The sequence below is a fragment of the Emys orbicularis genome, chromosome 19 (assembly GCF_028017835.1).
Source record: "Emys orbicularis isolate rEmyOrb1 chromosome 19, rEmyOrb1.hap1, whole genome shotgun sequence".
NCBI classification, from domain to species: Eukaryota; Metazoa; Chordata; order Testudines; family Emydidae; genus Emys; species Emys orbicularis.
This window is the reverse complement of record NC_088701.1, coordinates 15,366,408-15,389,297: the sequence shown is the minus strand read 5'-3', so window position 1 is coordinate 15,389,297 and position 22,890 is coordinate 15,366,408. Positions and strand designations below refer to the sequence as shown.

General features: G+C 43.9%; 1 pseudogene; it reads left to right on the top strand.

The window, feature by feature from the left end:
* LOC135891602 (bromodomain-containing protein 4-like) overlaps positions 1 to 22,890 on the top strand; it is a 114,322-nt pseudogene that overhangs the window by 46,899 nt on the left and 44,533 nt on the right.

Here is a 22,890-nt window from a genome sequence, read left to right as displayed (position 1 = left end):
CACTCCCTCCTTTGTTTAGTTGTACCAGCCCCGCCCTGGTGCAGCAGCGGTTAATCCTTTTCTTTGGGCTGAGGAGGCGGCCATGCTCCCTCAGCTCTGCTGGGCATGCTCCAGCGGGAGACTGGGTATAAAAGGAAGCAGAGCTGCTCAGTCTGGGCTGACCGCTGGCGAGGAAGGAAGTGCACTGCTGGCTCCTGTCTGAGGACCGCCTGCACTCCAGGATTCAGAGGCCAGTCAGACAAAGACAACCCCCCAGGCTCAGGATGCCACAGAGAGTGGAGAGACCGTGGGGACCCAGAGACGGCAAACTGCAGAGAATTGAGTAGGAAGTGACCCAGGGAAACTTGGCAGGGAATCAGTTGTAGAACCAGACTAGCTCGGCGTGTTTCGGTAGGATCCCCGATGAGCTGGTGGTGGGCAACCCCACCACCAACAGGGCCCTGGGTTGGGACCCAGTGGAGAGGGAGGGCCCGGGTCCCCCTACCCTGGCCACCACTCACCCCAGCGTGTGGCCCAGCTCACCTGTACTATTGACTCTGGCCGCTAGGCCGCGCTGCCTCAAGACCAAGGACAGTCCTACAGACCCAGCCACAGGGCTGTAAAGCAGCTCTCCCCCACCCCCAAAGGGTGACTGGATGTACCAGCCCTGCGACAAGGAGCAGTAGACCTCACAGGGGAAGGGGTTTTACTCAAGGTATACTTTTGTATCACGTCTCAAAAAAGTTCCAGATGGTGGCTCTAGCAGCCCTAATCTCTTCTCTAAAGGCAGGAGATTGGTTTTCGGCCCTCGATCTATAGATTGCCTATTTCCATCTAGAGATACATCCTGCACACAGGGGATACCTGCACTTCACCATGGGCCAGGATTGTTTTTAGTGCTGAGTACTTCTCTTCAGACTTTGTTTGGCCCCAAAGGCATTCTGAAAGGCTTTAGCAGTAGTAGCTGCTCACCTTTGGTGAGAAGCAATTTTAGTCATCTGGTATCTTGACGACTGGTTAGTCAAGGGCTGATCTTACAAACCGGTACTAACTTCCATCCAGAGCCCCCCCTCTCCTCCAAGAATTGGGTCTCCAGCTAAACATTAAAAAAAAAATTATTCACATTAGCCCCTGTAACAGAGAATACAATTCATAGGGGTATATTTGGATTCGTTGGTAGCCAGGGACTTCTTTCCCACATACAGATTCGTAACTTTGTCACATCTGGTTGGGACAAGTCAAGGAAGACCCTGTACTACAGTAAGGAACTGTTTGCAGCTCCTGGGTCATATGACAGTTTGCACCTTTGTGACCGAGCATGCAAGATTATGCCTCTGCTGCTTTTAGGGCTGATTCAGGGGGACCTATTGGACGAACAGGTTAAGGTTCCCCTCCAGGTGAAGAACTCTCTGGATTGATGGCAAGATTAATGCAAAGTCTGTGTGGGTGTCCCGTTGATCCAACCTGCTCCAATAATAAGTGTGACAACAGATGCATCGCTGTTTGTTGAGATATACCCCCATCCCTCACTCATAACTCAGGGCAGGTAGTCACCTCAGTCAACTGGTCTCTATATCAATTTGTTGGAACTCAAGGATTGCCTACCTTGAGTTCCTGCCCTCATCAGTAGCAAAACAATCACAATCATGACAGACAACGTGGCTTGCATGTTTGATAACAACCAGAAGAGAGAGATTTCCTTTCCTGTGCGCCGAAGCTAGAAAGTTATGGAACTGGTATATAGCCAATCAGAGTCAGATCTCAGCCGTTTTGCCTTCCTGGAGCCCAGAATGTCACAGCCAGTTGGCTCAGCCGGCACTTCTCCCAGGACTAAGAATGTGAGTTGGACTGTCAAATCGAGGTACCAGGCGTGGAGTCCGATCGAGAGGTAGGACGAAGCGCAAGCTCCATGAGGAGGGCCCTTAAGCAAATATCCCGCTCCTTCTGAGTTTGAGGGTGAAAGTTTTTGCAGATTCTGCACTTATCCTTTCTGTGGGACTCCCTCAAACGTTTTAAACAGCTCTCGTGGGGGTCACTAATGGGCATCGGCCGGCTACACAATGAACATGGCTTAAAATCTGGGGCACGGGCATGCCCCGCTCCGAGGCGCAGTCCAAGCCGGGACTCTAAACAACTACTCTAACACTTAACTTAAAGATCTAACTAAGTACCTAGCAACTAACAACAAAGGAGACAGAACAATGGACTGTAAGGACCACTAACACTCTTGTGATGCAAGACATAGCGCTCCAACCAACCGTCATGGGCAGTAAGAAGGAACTGAAAGGGCACAGGGTCGGCAACGCCTAATATACCAATACATGAGCGTGGCCGACCCTACAGATACCACTAAGGCAAAAATCTCCCAACTGTGCATGTGGGCATGCACACACCTAGAATGGAATGGACATGAGCAACACATCTGAAAGAACAACATTTACAAAAAGGTAGGTAACTGGGTTTTTTTGTTTGTTTGTTTTGTTTTTTTGTTGGCCTGCTTGGAGATTCAATACAAATAATTTTAGCTAGGAAACTCCATGCAAAAAAATGACATTAAGAAAATATCAATATTGCGAAGTTAAGCACTTGGAAGCCAGGAAATGCTAAAGTTAAGACTGAATGTGTAAAATCTTGCAACACTGGCTACTAATCTGTGTATAATAGAAAAAACAGACTTCATGAAAGTCTGTATAGTATGCAAAGTCTATATAGTATGCAAATAAACAATAGTTCCTTGAGTAACTACACATGTGCATTCCACTCTAGGTGTTGGTGCGCGTGGCTGTCAGAAACTTTTTCCCTCTATAGTACTCGCTTAGTAGCTTGAGCCCCCACCCCATTCACCATTACATGCAGATATAAAAGGTAGCCCCCCTCAGTTCCTTTTTATTGCCCATGACACTCATTGGAACTCTGTTCTATATCAGAGCAGTTCTTTCTCTCAGCCTTTGTGAACATAACGTGTGTGTATATATACATAGTCTAGTCTTTAGTATTATTAGCCATGGCCAAATGAGCAGGGGAGTTGCTGGCATTAATGTTGGGACTTCCACAGATGATGATCTTTAAGGACAAGGTTTACCTGCATCCTCATCTGAAGTTGGTCCCAAAGGTGGCTTCCACTTTCCACATCAACCAGCCAATTTATTTTCCAGTATTCCTCCCTGCTTATATGTGGTATTGGGTAGAAGAGCATTTGCATATGTTGGACATAAGAGCCTTGCCATTTTACCTGGACAAATCAGGTTTCAGAGAAGCAGCCGTGTTAGTCTGTATCCGCAAAAAGAACAGGAGTACTTGTGGCACCTTAGAGACTAACACATTTATTAGAGCATAAGCTTTCGTGGACTACAGCCCACTTCTGTAGAAGAAGTGGGCTGTAGTCCACGAAAGCTTATGCTCTAATAAATGCGTTAGTCTCTAAGGTGCCACAAGTACTCCTGTTCTTTTTTCTGGACAAATCAGTCACTTTCATAGATCCTTCCAGTTGTTTGTAGCATTGGCAAACGGTAAGAGGTCTCCTCCACCCAGAGAATTTCTTCCTGGATTGCACCCTGCATATGCATGCGCGATGACTTTGGCTAATGTCACAGCTCATTTGATGAGGTCACGGTCAGCCCCAGCGACCTTTCTGACACAAGTCCCAGTTGCAGACATTTGTAGTGGCAGCCTGGTCCTTGGTCCACATCTCCATGATCCACATGCTGTGCTTAAGACTCCAAAGACAATGCTAGAGGAGAACAAGTTGTTCTCCAATCTTTATTGAAATAGATTCCAATCCCACTCCCTGTCTTCTGGCTTCTGAGTCTCCAAGAGTGGAATGAACATGTGCAATTACTCGAAGAAGAAAAAGGGTTACTAACCTGTTCCATAACTGCTCTTCTTAGAGATCTGTCGCACGTGTCCATTCCATGACATGCACTCGTACCCATCTTCATTGGAGTTATGGCAAGAAGGAACTGAGGGGGCTAGAGGGAGCTCTGCTCTTTATACCTGCATGCAGTGACGCACAGTAGCAGAGGAAGTTTGAGCCACCAAACGGGTACTGCTGAAGGAAAAAGTTTGATGGCCATGCACTGGGCATACAGACTCCAAAAGCGAAATTGACATGTGCAACACATCTCAAACAGTAGTTACGGAACAGGTTAGTAACAGTTTTTCATACTAAGCCCTGCAATCCAGTCTGAACCAGACTACAAATGTCAAGTCTGGGACAGCTGGGTTTGGCTCTCCACTTGCCTGTGAGGTCAGCCTGTGGTGGTTATTTGTGACAGCAGCTGTGTGCCTTACTCCTGCTGTCTGCCACCATCTGCTACTCTGTGTGTGTGCTGCAGTGTGAGAGGTATTGTGATGCCTCAGCATACTCATTTTGCAGGGTACACACAGCAGAGCATGGGTGACAGGACCAGAGCATGCAGCTGCCTCTGTGCCAACCCCACGGCAGGAGGCAGCAACAGTCGCAATTCGGGTTCAGGGGAATGGAGTAGAAGGGTCAGGGTTGAAGTCAGGTCAAAAAATGACTTGACCCTACTTGGGCGGGACCTAAAAATTAGGTCTGAGCAGACCTCTGGTAACTGAGAATATTATGATTGATCATAGATAAGGTTTTAAATTGCACGTTAAGAGACGCCTACATCATACTAAAAATGGAAAGTCAGTCTGTAACCACTGAGAATGTGCTAGAAATTGGTTCTTTCTGTGGCTCTGTGCTCAATAGTGTCATGTTTTGATATGACTAGTTAACCCTTTGCCCATTTCTGATCACTATTTTGTGCTGTTCATAAAGATGTTTGCTTGTATTTGAATATAAATTAGTGAATTTTTGTTAATAGGTTAACAATGTATTTTTGCCACTAGATGGTATCTGTGTCAACTTCAAGCTGCTTTTATTGGATTATTTTTTCTGCCTGTTTTATTTTTAATTATTACTTGATCCAGTTGGCAATTGTAGTTTTCAGTTTCTGCATTAACCTGCTGTGAAAGTGTTGCTTTTCATTGTTAAACACCTCAGATGCAGAGGCAATTTGTTTGTTTGTGGCGGGAAGGCTGTCTGATTAGTAAAGCTTGTGAAGCACTTCAGGAACTTTAGAGCCTTGTTTGCACGAGGCTTTTTTTGCCAAAAACTTGCCACTAACCGTGCTACTTGTTAGGGCAGACAGGGCTTTAGGTGGCCACCTATGATATGATTAATCAAAATTTGTATTACGGTAGTGCTTAAAGGTCAACAGATTGGGTCCCTAATGTGATAGATATCCACACACAATAAATGGCAGTCCCTGCCCCTCAAGAGCCTACAGTCTACCCCGCTGCATCTTCTTAGACCTTCTGTAAGCAAAGTTAGATGATACGGTAGTTAAAATGTAAATGCACACCTGGAGTTACCTGTGCACTTACCATTGCTACCAAGTTGAGAAGCTGAACTGGAGGTAGCAACAGAGAGAATATTTTGGCAAAAAATCTAGTGTATACAAAGTCGATGGGAAAGCAAATGGTGCTATAATTACTTTGATTTACAAAAAGCATATAGAGGAAAAAATCCTACAGATACAAGTTCTTGAGGCCAAGACTGATGAGAGTTCAGAGATGGGTGCGACTGAATTAAAAGTGCAGGAAGGTTTCAAGAAAGGATTTCATTCAAGTCATAGTGACAGGTGTGGTACAAGAGCCAAAGTAGACTAGTATATAAGTCAGTACAAATTTCGTATCTGTGATCCTTTGCCTGTACTCTAAGGGAGGACAAAGGAGAAGGAAAAGCATGTTGGTTTTGTGTTCAGTTTCCTTATTTAAAAAGTCCTGTTAAATGTTTGTTGTTCAAAGGAATCATTAGTCTCTTGTGTAAATATTTTTGATAATGCTTAATAGCTGATTTGTGAAATGAGGTTATTGATTTATTTTATTTAACTGTGTGTTAAAATAGTTTCATATTTAAATAGTAAATTTTTATACTGCAGCATATTTTATTTGGTGAGTGATTAAAATGAGTTACGTAAATACATGGGTAAATATTTATTTTCATACCAACAGTATGCATAGCACCATGATGAGCAGACATGTGCCCTGTGCTAAAGAGTTTCTAATCTAAGTTGTATACACAGTAGAGTTAAGAGAGAAACTCTTACATACACAAAACAACCTCTATAGGTTAAATGTTGAACTTCCAGGCAGAAGGTGAATTTTTGCCTTATTCTTTTAAATGCATTCAAAACTTGATAGAGGGATGGTACTGAAAATCCTGACAGCAGAAGTGTGTCATAGAGAAAGATGAGAATTTGTGCGCCCGCCCTTCCCCCCCCCCCCCCCGCTTTTTTTGTTTTGTTTTTTTGCAGCAGTTAATTAGGGCTGTTCTTCATATTTATCATTTCAAAACTTCGTTTCTAACCATTGTATTTTTGTTTTACCCACATTTACTCTTTCTCTATATAAATATAGTTGAAGAGAAGAGCTGCAGTTATATGAACAAAATCCCTTATTTTCTTCAGATCTAAATTATTCACAAATTACGTTTTATTTGTAAAATCCTTCACTCTTTCTATGAAAGGGATTCAAATGTGAATCACAAAGATTTTGATAAGTAAAAAACTTGTTTATCTGATTTTAAAAGTAAAAGGGCTATGGCTCTTGAAAATACATATAAACAAAACTGTTCCTCTTAAGAGTCAGAAATCTGAGATGTGGTCATCTTGGTCTCTCTGCTAGAGTGAGAGAGTTCACAAAGGGAAACAGCATAAGGTTTGTGAGAGAAAAAACTAATGTCTCTAAAGTTCAGTTTTTTCAACCTCTTAAGGATAATGGTGAGTGTTTCAAGTGTTGCTAAAATCCTATGTCATTGGTTATGTCGTCTTTTGGAATCTTACAGGAAAAAAACTTTGCAGTTAAACATTCAAACAAACAAAATGGACAGATGTTGAAAAATACTTTTAGGCTTTCATATCAGACTCTTAAATGTTCTCAGTTTACAGTTGCCATATCATTGATTTAAGTCAGTGTTTCACATAAAGGTGACTCTGCGCCCTGGTTCACACTAAAGTATAATTGCAAGTTGCTTAGTCAAGTGGTAAATGTAATTGAGGTGGTGTTTGCTTTCTGTAGCCAGCTGGTTATGATGTAATCATTGTCTTTAGGAAATGGAGCTTGTACCTTTGCTAAGAAGGAGGGCAGACAGCAGTCACTGCAGTGGTACTGTTAAGAGGGTATTTGCATAATTCTTGTTTTAAACTGTCTGTGCTGAATAAAGTGTTAGTACAGGGTATAACTTGGCACAGAAAATTTCAGCATGCAAGAGTTGTCTTAAAAACAAACAAACAAACAAAAAATAATACAATTTTTAAACTATTTCTCCCCTGTCCCTATTGTTTCCTTCAAGGGTATTGTGGTTAAAGTCCAGTTTCCAGACAGATTGCATATCTTGGGGAAATTACTTAAATGGTACAGCCTTATATTTCTAATAGCCTAGTTGTTTGTCTCCAGGCAGCTAATGCATTCAGCATTCTGAAATTATAAGTAAAATATCAGAAAGGTAGCTAGACTTACAGTAAGGTCCTGGATTTGGGCCTTTAACCTTGATGTCATGGTAATGTGGCCCACTACTAGTTATTTCCTTTTAAATGTATGTTTAAATAGCTAAGTCAGGTAGGCCATATGTGAGCAAAATGACTGCATATCAATCAGGCAGAATTACCCCCTTAATTGTTCTGAGGCACAAGCCACAGATTGCTTGTAACATGCAAAAATATGACTGAGCAGAGATGACTGAGCAGTACATGCTTAACTGACAAATACAGACTTAATATTATGATTGGTAGCATTTATGTGGCTTTTCACCATAAACGTGTTCTTACATTTTTTAAATATAACCCTTTTAAAGAGTCATGCTTTAGTTTTTACATATTGAATGATAAATGGGTTAGAGAATATTTAAAATGGATTCTTCTGCTGTTAGACTAACTTTGTTTCCCCAGCTGCCTTTGCTCTAGGTGGGGATGGTGCTTTGGCATGTCACAGTAACTAAATGTTGGCGTTTGGGACTCCTCTGTACCATGAAGAGCTTTTTTACATTTGCCTTATTTAAAAACTAAATCCCAGCCACTATTTACCTGACTGAGCAGTTAGGATGTGCTCTGAGAATTTAGTTCAGATAGCGTTGTGTGTCTGTCTCTCATTTGCCTTACCTGTAAAAAGATGGTGTTTCTAAGGGTATGTCTACACTACGAGAGTAGTTCGATTTTACTTAAATCGAATATGTGGAATCGATATTACAAAGTCGAACGTGTGTATCCACACTAAGGACAGTAATTCGACTTTGTGAGTCCACACTAATGGGGCAAGCGTCGACATTGGAAGCGGTGCACTGTGGGCAGCTATTCCACAGTTCCCGCAGTCCCCGCTGCCCATTGGAATTCTGGGTCGAGCCCACAATGCCTTCTGGGGAAAAAAATGTGTCGAGGGTGGTTTTGGGTAACTGTCGTCATCCAACCGTCACTCCCGCCATCCCTCCCTGAAAGCGCCGGCGGGCAATCAGTTCACGCACTTTTCTGGTCAGTGACAGCGCGGATGCCACAGCACTGCGAGCATGGAGCCCGCTGCGACCATCGCTGCAGTTATGGCTGTTGTTAACACCTCGCACCTTATCATCCACCTTTTCCAGAGGCAGATGCTGAGAAATCGGGCGAGGAGGCTACGGCAGCGCGGTGAGGACATGAAGTCTGAGAGTGGCACAGACCTGTCACAAAGCACGGGACCCCACACCGTGGACATCATGGTGGCAATGGGTCATGTTGATGCTGTGGAACGGCGATTCTGGGCCCGGGAAACAAGCACGGACTGGTGGGACCACATAGTGCTGCAGGTCTGGGATGAATCACAGTGACTGCGAAACTTTCGGATGCGGAAGGGAACTCTCCTGGAACTTTGTGAGTTGCTGTCCCCTGCCCTGAAGTGCAAGGACACCCGGATGCGAGCAGCCCTGAGTGTCCAGAAGCGAGTGGCCATAGCCCTCTGGAAGCTTGCAACACCAGACAGCTACCGGTCAGTCGCGAACCACTTTGGCGTGGGCAAATCTACCGTGGGGGTTGTTGTGATGCAAGTAGCCAATGCAATCGTTGAGGTACTGCTGTCAAAGGTAGCGACCCTGGGAAATGTGCAGGTCATCATAGATGGCTTCGCCGCGATGGGATTCCCAAACTGTGGTGGGGCTATAGATGGAACTCACATCCCTATCCTGGGACCAGACCACCAGGCCAGCCAGTACATTAACCGAAAGGGCTACTTTTCAATGGTGCTGCAAGCACTGGTGGACCATAGGGGACGTTTTACAAACATCAATGTCGGATGGCCGGGCAAGGTTCATGACGCTCGTGTTTTCAGGAACTCTGGTCTGTTTAGACGGCTGCAGGAAGGTATTTACTTCCCGGACCACAAAATAACTGTTGGGGATGTGGAGATGCCTATAGTCATCCTCGGGGACCCAGCCTACCCGCTAATGCCCTGGCTCATGAAGCCCTATACAGGCGCCCTGGACAGTGAAAAAGAACTCTTCAACTACCGTCTGAGCAAGTGCAGAATGGTGGTGGAGTGTGCTTTTGGACATCTCAAGGGGAGATGGAGAAGCTTACTGACTCGCTCTGATCTCAGCGAAACCAATATCCCCATTATTATTGCAGCTTGCTGTGTGCTCCACAATCTGTGTGAGAGCAAGGGGGAGACCTTTATGGCGGGGTGGGAGGTTGAGGCAAATAGCCTGGCTGCTGATTACGCCCAGACAGACAGCCGTGCGATTAGAAGAGCCCAGCGGGACGCGCTGTGCATCCGGGAGGCTTTGAAAGCTAGGTTCCTGAGTGAGCAGGGTAACCTGTGACTATTAAGTTTGTTTACAGAGAAGCTGAACCTGCCCCCGTTTCTTTACCCAGTGAATGTTCACTATCCTCTCCAGTTACATACCCCGTTCACCCCCTTCCAACACACATTTAAAAATAAAATCACTGAAAATTTGTTAATGAACACCGTTTTCTTTATTACTGTTTTCGCGGTAACGTGTTGAAACTGGGACGCAGACTGTGGTGGGGAGCGGGTGTAGTGTAGTGATGCAAAGGACGCTTCTAAACTCCAGGAATGACAGGCTCCGCACTGGTGGACTGGTTGTTTCAACGGAGCCTGCCACCCCTCCTGTTCAGGACTCTGTGTGTGGGGGCTATGTGACTTTGTGGCAGTGGGAGGACGGTTACAGATCCCCTGCTGCATGGCTCTGTGATCCAGGATAAGGACCGCTGCATAAGATCTCTAACCGCCCTCCCCCGCCACAAAGTCACATAGCCCCCCTCCCCCCCCCAAGAAGATGAAAACCACCTCCCAGACTGACCAGGGTGCCTAGTGACTGCAATGTGTGTGTGACCTGCTGCTGAACCTGCCCCCGCGTCTGTACCCTGGTAAAGGTGACTGTCCTGTCCAATTAACAACCCCCTTCCCCCCCTTCAAACAGACTCTCCTCAAAAAGAACATGATGGAAACAGTAATTAACAGAAACGTATTTTTTATTAGCAACTACACAGTTAGGGGATGAAACTGGGACGGGGGCTTGGGTGAGGCGGGAAGGAAAGGACTTATCAAATTTTGGGGAATGACAGCCTTCTGGTCCTTGAGCAGTCGGCAGGGGTGGAGTGAGAGTTTTCACGGACTCTGCCGCCCCTCCTTCTTGGTACTTTTGGTGAGGGGGGTATGGGACTTTGTGGCGGGGGAGGGCGGTTAGAGAGAGACTGCAGCGGGGCTCTGTCCTCTTGCCTCCGGTCCTGCAGAACATCCACAAGGCGCCGGAGCATGTCCGTTTGCTCCCTCATTAGTCCAAGCAGCGTTTGAGTCGCCTGCTGGTCTTCCTGCCGCCACCTCTCCTCCCGTTCAATGTGTGCTCGATGGATTTGGGACATGTTCTCCCTCCACTGGGTCTGCTGGGCTGCCTCGGCTCGGGAGCAGCCCATAAGTTCTGAGAACATGTCGTCCCATGTCCTTTTCTTTCTACGCCTAATCTGCGCCAGCCTCTGGGAGTGTGATGCCAGGGTAGGTCGGGAGACAGTCGCAGCTGTGGGATGGGAAAAAGGGAGTGAATTCCTCAGAAAGATAAATTTTGTTGTGAACAAAGAACATAGTCTTTCCCTGTGAACAAGACCATGCACAGCACCTATCACATGCGCACTCAGGACAAGGTCGAATTATCGGCCTTTGCATTCAGTGCCTGGGGTCTTGCATTGCAGATCAGAGAAGCGGGGCAGGACAGCGGAATTTGGGTAGCAGGCTGACATGGTAAGCCGTAGACTTGTGGCTGCTTAAAACTTTAATAATCGCACTGGCCTCCTTTCACGGTCAAAGCAATGCTCCTAGCGTTGGCCAGTTCCTGCTGCCAGCAATCCGGCAAGCATGAACTCTGCCCCTGTCCCACCCCCTTGCGGCTGTCCCAGGGAAAGATCCCTGTATGCTGCCCCTCTCCCGCCTCCACCGCGTGGCTGTAAACCGCCGGTTACAGTTCTGTAAAGGAACAGGCAAGCAGTCCCAATACTAACATTCCCCTACCTAATTCAAAGCAGGTCACCATGAGCAACATCACTCTTATGAGGATTTCAGAGACCGAGAAAGAACGGCTGCTTCGGGAAAGCCTGCAAAGACCAGGGCCGTATGCCGCCCTGCTCTGCAAGGCAATGATCCCGGAGTACTTGATGATCTCCTGGCGCGGAAACGTTTCCTACTACGGAGGACACAATAAGGCCGCTCTCCCAAGGAACCTCATGCAAAGGCTTTCCAATTACCTCCAGGAGAGCTTCATGGAGATGTCCCATGAGGATTTCAGCTCTATCCCCGGACATATAGACCGAATTTTACTGTAGCTGCACTGGCACGGACTAAACAGTAGAGCGCCTAGGGCAAACCAATCATGATAAACCGGACATTGTTAGATTTTTTTGCAGTAGTTGCACTGCCAAGGACTGAAACGTTAAGCGCCTAGGGCAAACAAATCATGAAAAACCCACTGTTAATATGAATGTTCTGTTCAAAATAAATGTTTACATGTTTAAAACACTTACCGACTGATCCTTCCCCTGATTCTGGGTTAGGGTTAACGCCTGGGGACGGTTGGTAGGGGATCTCTGTGAGGGTGATGAAGAGATCCTGGCTGTCTGGGAAATCAGCGTTGTAAGCGCTGTCGACTGCCTCGTCCTCCTCATCTCCTTCCTCATCTTCCCCGTCCGCTAACATCTCCGAGGAAGCGGCCGTCGACAATATCTCATCATCAGAGTCCACGGTCAGTGGTGGGGTAGTGGTGGCGGCCGCACCTAGGATGGAATGCAGTGCCTCGTAGAAACGGCATGTCTGGGGCTGGGATCCGGAGCGTCCGTTTGCCTCTTTGGTCTTCTGGTACCCTTGTCTCAGCTCCTTGATTTTCACGCGGCACTGCGTTGCATCCCGGCTGTATCCTCTCTCTGTCATGGCTTTTGAGATCTTCTCGTAGATCTTTGCATTCCGTCTTTTCGATCGCAGCTCGGAAAGCACGGACTCATCGCCCCACACAGCGATCAGATCCAAGACTTCCCGATCAGTCCATGCTGGGGCCCTCTTTCTATTCTGAGATTGCATGGCCACCTCTGCTGGAGAGCTCTGCATCGTTGCCAGTGCTGCTCAGCTCGCCACGATGTCCAAACAGGAAATGAGATTCAAACTGGCCAGACAGGAAAAGGAATTCAAATTTTCCCGGCGCTTTTCCTGTGTGGCTGGTCAGAGCATCCGAGCTCGGACTGCTGTCCAGAGCGTCAACAGAGTGGTGCACTGTGGGATAGCTCCCGGAGCTATTACCGTCGATTTCCATCCACACCTAGCCTAATTCGACATGGCCATGTCGAATTTAGCGCTACTCCCCTCGTTGGGGAGGAGTACAGAAGTCGAATTTAAGAGACCTCTATGTCGAACTAAATAGCTTTGTTGTGCGGACGGGTGCAGGGTTAATTCGATTTAACGCTGCTAAATTCGACATAACCTCCTAGCGTAAACCAGGCCTAATTGCCAGCCCTACTATCTGGGATCTGAGAATCAACTTGGGTTATATCTGAATATAATTTGTCAGCAAGAAAGATTCTGCACCAGAACTTGTTTAACAATTCAGAGGATAATGACTGACCCAGGGTAAAATCCATTTCTCCCTCCCATTGGCTCTGCAAGACTAATGTCAATATTAAAATCTTATTTTGGCACTAAAGTGGATGCAATATATATTACTGAGGATACAATTTAGTCACAGAGGTCATGGAAGTCATGAATTCTGTGACTTTACCAGGCCTTCTTGACTTCTTTAACTTCACCCTGTTCACTAGGAGGGTGGTGAAGCACTGGAATGGGTTACCTAGGGAGGTGGTGGAATCTCCTTCCTTAGAGGTTTTTAAGGCATGGCTTGACAAAGCCTTGGCTGGGATGATTTAGTTGGGAATTGGTCCTGCTTTGAGCAGGGGGTTGGACTAGAACCTCCTGAGGTCCCTTCCAACCCTGATCTTCTATGATTCACCCAGGGCTGTGCACCACTCCCCTGCAGCTGGAGCCATGGCTATCTCCTCCGCCCCCACCCACTCGTGTCTGGAGCCAGGGCTGTGCCCCCCACCCCTGTGGCAATGGGGCTCGGGCTGTCAGTCCCCCAGGGGCTCCAGCTGTCATACCACCCCCAGCAGCTGTCCCCCTCCCCTTCCCTCTCTTCTCCCTCCCCTCCCCCCCCCCGTTATTTTAAGTAAAAGTCACAGAGAGGTCATGGCTCCTGTGAAGTTTTGCTTATTGCCCACAACCTGACTGTTATTTTTAGTAAAAGTGACAAAATCTTAACCTTACATATTACGCACAGGAAGAGACCTGTCGAGTAAGAAGATGCCCTTTTTACATAGTTGCCTTTCCGACCATACTCTAAGCAACCCAGTACTGTAGAGCAGGTGGAGAGCCTGCCAGGGTTTTAAAGAACACAATAAGACTTCAGAGAAGCTAAAATTATTTAACAACAAAAGCAGGATGGAGGAATACCTCCCCCTGGACAAATCTTTACAGATAGTCTGTCCGAGAAGTAGCATTGGTAAAGGTCTTTTTACATCCTTTCCATGCCAATGTTGGTGCAGAAGGCAGAAACCAGTCCTTTGCTGCTGCTCCCCATTAGCTCTGTGGTGTTGAGATCAACTATTCTGCCCTCACTACTAAAGGGGGTTCCTAAGATTGCTCTTGGGTGCTTTCATTTCCACTTGGCAGCTTCACATGGGGGTATATGTTGGCATCTGCAGTACATGCTTCAGATATGTCAAGTGCTTCCTTCTGATTCTGGTGGAAATGAGCTGCTGGTTAGTGATTTCTCAGATCTCTTCATTGGTGATTTTTTCCAACCAATGCCCAGACTCTTTCATAGGCACTTACTTTCGAAGGTGTCTGGTTTTCTGACTAACGTTTTAGTAGCTCTCCAGCTCTCGCAGCCGTGTGTTAGCACCGAGATTACTTTTGAATTGAAAATGCTGTTTTGTTCTGGCACTGTATATTTTTGATTTCCATAGGTGGTTGAGTTTAGTGTATGCTGTGGATGCGTCTCTGTTCTTGATGTCACTTCCTTCTTGAGGTCTCTGTTGGCTAACGGTGCTGCCCAGGTGGATGAACTGTTTTACTTTTTTGATATTTTAGCCTTATAACTTGCTTAGTGTGTTATTTTTGCCAAGTTGTCTGTCTTTTATGGGCCTCACTCACTAGTGCAGTATCAGCAAAGTCTAGGTCTTCTAGGCATTTTCCATCTGCCCATGCTGTTCTGGTGTTTGTGTTGCTAATGCACTTTGTTATCCAGTCTTTTGCAATGCCAAACAACAATGGAGATAAAATGCAGCCGTTCAGCACCTGTGTCCACATTGAACCATGTCATCTGGTTGTTCAGATTTAGTATTAGCCATTCTGTAAGGGGATTTTTTTCAACATTTCAGTATATCTCTGTACTGGGTTTTGTATTAAGGTCTTGACTCTGCAAGCATAGTTGTAATTTTTCTTTAGGACTTCAATCTACCATATCCTCCAAATCTCAGGTTTACCTTTTGACTTTAATTTTGTTTAAAATATCAGTTAAGGAGTGAACAGAGAGGTAGTATAGTAGCGTAGTAAGCTTTAAGCTGCCTCAACGTTATTTTTAATTAAGGAAGCTAAAACATTGAATTCTATCCTTTAGAAGTAATTTTGAGGAATTGTTTGCGCCCTCTGAACTTTGTCTTATTGAATAAGGAAGCTTCTGCCCTGAATTGGACAATCAAAGTTTCTTTTTGCTAATCCATAGAGCTGTTCTGCTGTTTTAGTAGGTTTGATCATCCTGCACCTTAGTATTTATTGTGTAGATAGTATCATCAATTCAGCACTCTTACCTTATTTAGTTACATAAGTAGGCTTTGAAGGTTCAGATTTTTATCGGTAAATGTCAGTAAACCTCAATTTCACTATACACACACAAACTGAATATTTCTAGCGATAATAGAAAGTTACAGATAAGCAAAGTAAGAAAAATGCTGCTTGAGAACTGTTTGATTTAAGGAGATTTACTTTGGTTGTTTGTATATGTGATATTGGCAATTTGTATTTTAATGGTAATAAAGCTTTAACTTTTTGAATCTCTACATCTGCTGTCATTAAATAATTGACTGACCACCCCATGCTGCCCTGCGACTGTGGACATTTAAATAGATAAGTAGAAAAAAAAAAACTTTAAAACTTGTAATTTTTTGCAACTGTGAAAAATTAAATGGACAAAAAATGCTTAAAAATAAACATCGATATCAGAAGTTGAATTCTGCCAAGCCTGTACAGAACATATATTGAATCTTAGTCTGTCCTCCCTTCGTTCCTTCAAGGAGGAAGGCTTGTCTGTGTTTGTCAGGTGCTTATGTTGCTTGAATAGTAATCATTATTACATGCTGAGCTGCTTGTAAATGTGTATTTGTATAGTACTTGCAAACCTAGCATTATTTTTCAATGTGTTTTTCTCCCCCAGGATGTTTTTGAGATGCGCTTTGCTAAAATGCCAGATGAACCTGAAGAACCCATGATTCCAGCCTCCTCTCCAGTAGTGGTGCCACCCCCAACCAAGGTGGCCCCCCCCTTCGTCCAGCGATAGCAGCAGTGATAGCTCCTCCGATAGCGATAGCTCATCAGATGATTCTGAGGAAGAACGAGCTCAGCGACTAGCAGAACTCCAGGAACAGGTAACGTGTTCTCCGGGTCTAGGGGCTAGAGTAGGGGGAACTAGGAGTCAGGCATTCTCAACTCTTCTACTGACTTGGGTGACCTTGGGCAATTTGCTTTAGCTCTTTGCCTTAGTTTATCCATCTGTAAAATGAGCTACCAGCTTCCCAGGGGCTGTGAAGCTCAATTGTAAAGTGCTCTGACATCTGTCGTTGAAAGGGCTTAATGGGAAAAGTATTAATAAATATCGTGATGTCTTTCAAAACATTTGATTATGTTCTATTTAGTACACATATAATGTTCAAAAAAATCACAGCAGCACACTATACCATTGCCTTGAGTTAGGTAGCGTCATTTGAATGGATAGAATACAGTTTTGGGCTGGCTCTACTTAAGACTAAAGTGTGGCACCTGAACTTATAAAATGGGGCCTGTAACCACCACCTCTGATAGGGAGGTGCAGCCCCGAATACAGGCAGTGCTCCATCTGAATCATTGTAGCCTCACAGGCCCTCCTCGTCCATTAAATCATTCATTGTCAATAGCATTTAGTGTCCAACTGGCGCAGAGGAAGTGGGCAGTCTGTTCTTGGCTGAAAGGTGAGGAGAGTAGTAACTTTATAAAAACTTCCTACCCCCTGTCAAGCGGGTCAGGGTGCTTTAAAGTATAATGAAAAAAAAATCAGTGTACAATAAAAAGCATCTAGAACTGACCCACTTAATATTCAAAGAGATGAAAGCAAGTGAGAGTAGCCAGGCCAGAAAGGAGAAGAAAGGAATGAATATGGGAGTGGAGGTGATGCAGAGCGAAAGTATCTTGATCTTTGTGTGTCTGCCTCTTAGCTTAAAGCAGTGCATGAACAGCTCGCTGCCCTGTCCCAGCCACAGCAGAGCAAACCAAAGAAAAAGGAGAAAGACAAGAAAGAAAAGAAAAAAGAGAAGCACAAAAAGAAAGAAGAAGTAGAGGAGAATAAGAAAAGTAAAACCAAGGAACCACCACTCAAGAAGGCCAAGAAAAATAATAGCAACAGCAGTAACTCAAGGTCAGCTTTGTGTCTGTCGTATCTTGCAGTTTTTGTATTTTACTGCACTGAGGAACAATAGAGAGTTAGAGACAACCTTCTTGCATTCAGGATTACTTCAAACAGTAACCCCTAGTGCCTGTGGTGTAGTGATGGCTCACTCTGGGGTTTCTAGCTTCTGTAAGGGCCTTGGCATTGATAGTATCAGTTCCAGGAACACGTGTTGGTGCAGCCCCCAATCCGTTGTGCCTCAGTGTGACAGTACTTGTTTTCACTCATGCACCCCTGTGCTTCTGTGTCTGGCTTGTGGGGCTGCCATTAGTATCCAGTATGAGATATGATAGAGAATTAATTTTTGTTCCTCTATATATTGTCACTGTGACATTGAATCCCAGATCCTGGAGTTTTTTAGATTTCATCTATCTTCCCCTCCTGGGTGCTGGAGGGATTGGCTTATCAGGGAAAAGGTTATGAGCTAGATATTTACAGTTGGGTAAGTGACAACTCAGCAGAGGTAAAATATCCAAGTATTTCAAGGGCATAACCCCCAGCCAGGGGGAGAAACTATTTACGGTGCAACAAAGCATCATAACTTCAGGTAATGGGATGAAATGAAGAAAGGGGAAAATGTAGTTTGCATATAAGTACAAACTGCTTGCAGTGAGCTTGATTAGGCTGCAAAATTGTCAAAAGTAAGGGATATGAGCCCATTTCTCATCCCCTACCTCCACCCCCCATTTAGGGCATTGAGGCTGGATAAAATACTAGACAATGTACTGTAGAACTTAATTGTAAATTCTTCCCAGGGAACTGAACTGACTGTGGCCTAATAGATCTCTTACTTCTCTAATTTCATTGGTAATCCTTTTGCTACATAGGCTGTGCATTCTGTGTTAACGCTGAGGTGCTATGAATCTGGCTGAAGTGTGACCTCTTCAATTAGATACACATCCTTTTTATAACTACAAACCTAGTTTCTCAAAATCAGTGATAGTCTAATTTCTGTATTCTCAGAATAAAACCACAACCCTAGTATATGAAGTCTCTAACAGATCGTTACTTATTCTGAGGACAGTTGGTTTTTTTTTTTTTTTTTTTATGCCTGCTGCTTCTTGCTTCCCCTCCTCTCCCACACGCACATATAGATCAGCAAGTCAGAAATCATAAGAGGGATCCATATATTTAATGCTGAAAATGAATGTCACCAAGGAGCGCCTATCTATCATGTTCTGTTCTCTCTGCCCTCTTACCCACCCATTCCAATTGTACTCTTAATAGCCTACTGAAAACAAACAACTTTGATCATTTTTAATTAGAGTGTAATGTAATCAATGTTACATTTAAGACATTAATATCAAGCTGCTGCTTTTTAAACTCCTCACGATTTTGGTGTTTCTATAATAATGTTTTATAATTATTCCTAAGTAGTAAGAAGGAGCCTGTGGTGGTGAAGAACAGCAAACCCCCTCCTGTCTACGAGTCTGAGGAGGAGGACAAGTGTAAGCCAATGTCCTATGAGGAAAAGAGGCAGCTGAGCCTGGACATTAATAAACTCCCTGGTGAGAAACTGGGCCGAGTTGTCCATATCATCCAGTCAAGAGAACCCTCGCTTAAAAACTCCAATCCTGATGAGATTGAAATTGACTTTGAGACATTAAAGCCATCCACGTTGCGGGAGTTGGAGAGATATGTAACATCATGTTTACGGAAGAAGAGGAAACCTCAAGGTACCTTTCATCCTCAAAGCAGTTTACTTCACATTCCAGCGATGTAGTGCAAATCTTTTGAGAGAGACACACACACACGCGCACACACAGACACACACATGTAGAGAGAGATGATGCACATACTGTGTATATAGGTATTTATATCCTCATGCCAGGGAAGAGAAGAACTCATTTCAAAACTACTACTTTTCTATCAAAAGATAGATTAATGGCACAACAGCATGTGTGTTAAATCTTACCACTGGACTTTAACTCAATGGCTTGTGATTTAGGGCTCATTTTATCTTAATATCCCTGTACTTTGATCTCTAATGTAAATATTTTCTTCACTCCAAACACTTGATACAAGGGACACATCATACTACCAGCTAAATGGAATATTACATGCTGTTTCAATCTCATGCAAACTTTTCTTGTAAAAACCATTTAGTTTTCTTTTATTGTACAACAGTATTTGCTCTGGGCTGCAAACTCACCTTCAGTGTGCCAAAAAAGCCCCAAAGCACCTCTTCTCACTGAAAGAATGCTCTCATGCCAAACTGGGGTGCCATCCTGTGAAACAGTTGGCACATGTATAGGCCTGGATTTTGGATTGTCCCGGGCATGAGACTCGCTACACTGGGGCTGCCATCCTGGATTCTTTCCACCAGTTTTTGGAGCTGTTTTTGGACTTTGTTTTAGTTTTTAATATATGGTTAATGCTCAGAAAAGCATTTTAAAGTTGAATAAAGCCTCTTACAGAATCAAAAGTGACTGCGCACGTAGAGGGGAGTTTGCAGAACTCTCCAATATCCCATTCCCATGCTTTTCTTTGTACTGATATATCCGAATAAAACCTTTGCGTTTGGAATTCAGCAAGCCATAAGAAGATGTGAAATTGCCCTATGTGCTGCTGGCCTAAGCATCACTTGTAAGCGTATTTTGGTGTTTTGGAAAGAAAAATAGCCTAGAGCTTGAAGAGTAAATGTCAAATGCTGCATATGCATGAAAAGCCTTCTCTAACACAGATTGCAGAAGGATTGGGTCATGTGCAGGATTGAGTATATGCAGTTTTGGACCCATTGTAATTCATTGGGTCAATAGCATTATTTTAAAAAAATACTATGCATTAATTATGGACCAGTATAATCTAGTCAGTAAATGTGTGTGAACATTTCTAGCACACTTTCCTTCTAGGGTTAGGACTAGGAAGGAACATGGGAACAGGGCAGTGAGTTTGCTTTGCCCAATTGCAATAGTACTTTACTTAGTTAAGCTACTTATGACCCCAACTATAGAGCATCAGCATACAAGCAGCCCTCCATGCAATAGAATTCCTATTACGGGCGTTGTTGATTACAGGAGGACCATACAGCACAAGACTGGATTCTGGGTTATTTTTGTCATCCTTTGACAATATTGTACTATTATCTTGTTGCAGCAGAGAAAGTGGATGTAATTGCTGGTTCCTCTAAAATGAAGGGGTTCTCCTCCTCAGAGTCTGAGAGCACCAGTGAATCCAGCTCCTCCGACAGTGAAGATTCAGAAACAGGTTAGATGCAGCTTATTTAAAGACTCAGTCCTATACCTGTCTTCTGTATAAATAAATATGTTTTCAGTACTGGCTTGGTCTTTAATTTTTTTGTCTTTGTAATTAAAACAGTACACACAGTGTAGATCCTGCATGTTGCAGTTGCCTGTATTGGACCCGACATATGAAACTTGGAAATGGGGGTATGGCATCTTGCACTTCCCAAGATTACAAGATTTTATTGCTTTTCTTCCTTGCTGTGGGAGAGCCAACCTGTAACATATGCCCAGATACTTTCTATCTGGCCAGTGATGTAATTACATATTTTTAAATTACAGTTTGCTCTTGGGGAGTGTAAGTGTTCTCACCAGGAAGACTTCTGCACCAGGGCATTTTGCTGAACAACAGCTGAGGAAATGTGGGTTTATGTATAAAAAATAAAAACAATGGCATGAAACAATTCTCTTCAGGAAAAGTAGGATGAATTTAGTGAGCAGTAATGACTTTGTATAGCTTTTCTATTCTCAGCTGATACGCCCTCAGAATTTGTGATTTAGGCATGTTAAGCTGAGGGTGTTTTTGCCCTTCTGAAATAGAGGAAGAACCATACTTTAAGAAACTAAAGTGGCATTCATGTGTGTCGAAGTGAGCAAAGCTGCATAGCTAAGAATTCGAGTTATTCTTTCTCGAACTGCCAGCTCTGTGTGGGTTCTGAAAGTTAAGCTGGGTTCTTTCTGGCACATAAATCACCAGTAATAAAGTTTCTGCAACTTTAACGTAGTTAACTATGTCTGATGAAGATGTATGAGGTAGAAAAGAGTCCTGCTTCCACTTCTATAGCTGGATTGACTCTGAAGTGCAAACAGGAGTAAAAATAAATAAAAATGCACTTGTAATGTAAGAAATTCTGTGACTGAAGTAATACATTTTCAGGCCTGCCATTGCGTTTGGAGAGGCCTAAGAGCACAGGTGCTGAATGCATACTGCTCTAAAACTTCAAAACAAGCCCCACATGTATGCTAAATACTCGCCTCTGCTTTTCTGCCCCCCCCCCCCCCCGCCCCCAAAATCAGCAGAGATTAGTATTTATAGGAGTTGCTTTGGATGCTTACTGATGACACTTCCTACAAACACTCCGATTTTAAGCCTGTATTTTCTTTGGGGGGAAAAATCTGCACTAAACTGTAGTTAAATATAACACATTTAAGTTGCATTATATTGTCAAGCATATTTTTAAGTTAAATTCAGTTTTTTGAAAGGAACTCCTGACGATAGTTCTTTAGAGGAAATTATATTTAATACTGGTCAAAATAGAACTTTCAGTGTTCGCGAATACTGTCCTCCTAGTGTGTGTTAGCGGACGAGAATGTTAGAAGAAAATGGTCTCCTGCTACTAGATAAGTCTTGAGGCAGAGCTGCCACATTTACACTCAAGCCATAGACTGTTGTTGTACAATTGTTGTATTTCAGTGGCTTTATTTGACTAATGCAGACTTAGGCCTGCCAAAGCTTCTGTGAAAAACTTGTTTAGAAATCAAGTTCTCTGGTCTTTCTTGCATGACTCTTTGCTCATTCAGGTCTGAGACACGGGAATGAAAAAAGTATTGTTCCTCTTTGCCCAGAAATTTATTCCCAGTGTGATGCAGTTGTCTGCAAAAGCACAGTTATGGATATCTTGGCCTGGTTTACGAAGTTTTTGTACTACTATTTGGCTATACTACTATAGTTAAATCAGTGCAAAACCTGTATGTAGACAAACCCTAAGATGCCACAATATGGTAAAAACAGAACGTACGTTCTCATCTGTCTTTTTCCATGGCAAGTGTGCATGATCCAGACAAAACCATTTCTAAGTTAAATGTTTTTCATAATCTTCCTGAGAATGAGGCAGTGGAACCTGATTCATTTGATTGGGTGGATATGAGTGAAATTGAGCTTCACTTGCTCATTGTCCTGTAATTGACCTCTTGGATTGTGATTGGCTTAGGGAGCAGACCTCTTCTGTTCTTCTGCCATAGAGCACTTTATCCTTAAGAATGAATTGCTTTATAGTTTTTGTATTTTGAGTAAGCTGTCACTAGGCAGAGCTAATTAAAACCTTGGCTCTTTATAAGTTTTATGTGGTGTATGGTATGGAAATCTGTAAGATGACAGTTTGCTCAACTTTGCAACATAACAGTCACATTAGTGCCTCCAGTGTACTCCACTGTGTACCATAACTGCACTTCCTTGGGGGAGTTCTAAACGTGACTGAACTTTTTTTCTCTAATGTTCTCTGTTCCATAAAACTATAAGAACTGACTGTAAAACTGCTCTTCCCAAAACATATCCATATCTCCTAGTCTGATTCCATCTTGACAGTCTTGGGATGACAGGGCCAGTGTTTTCAAAACTGGCCTCTTAATTTTGGTTGCCTCTGTTTTTGGGTGTCCATTTTGGACTTGATT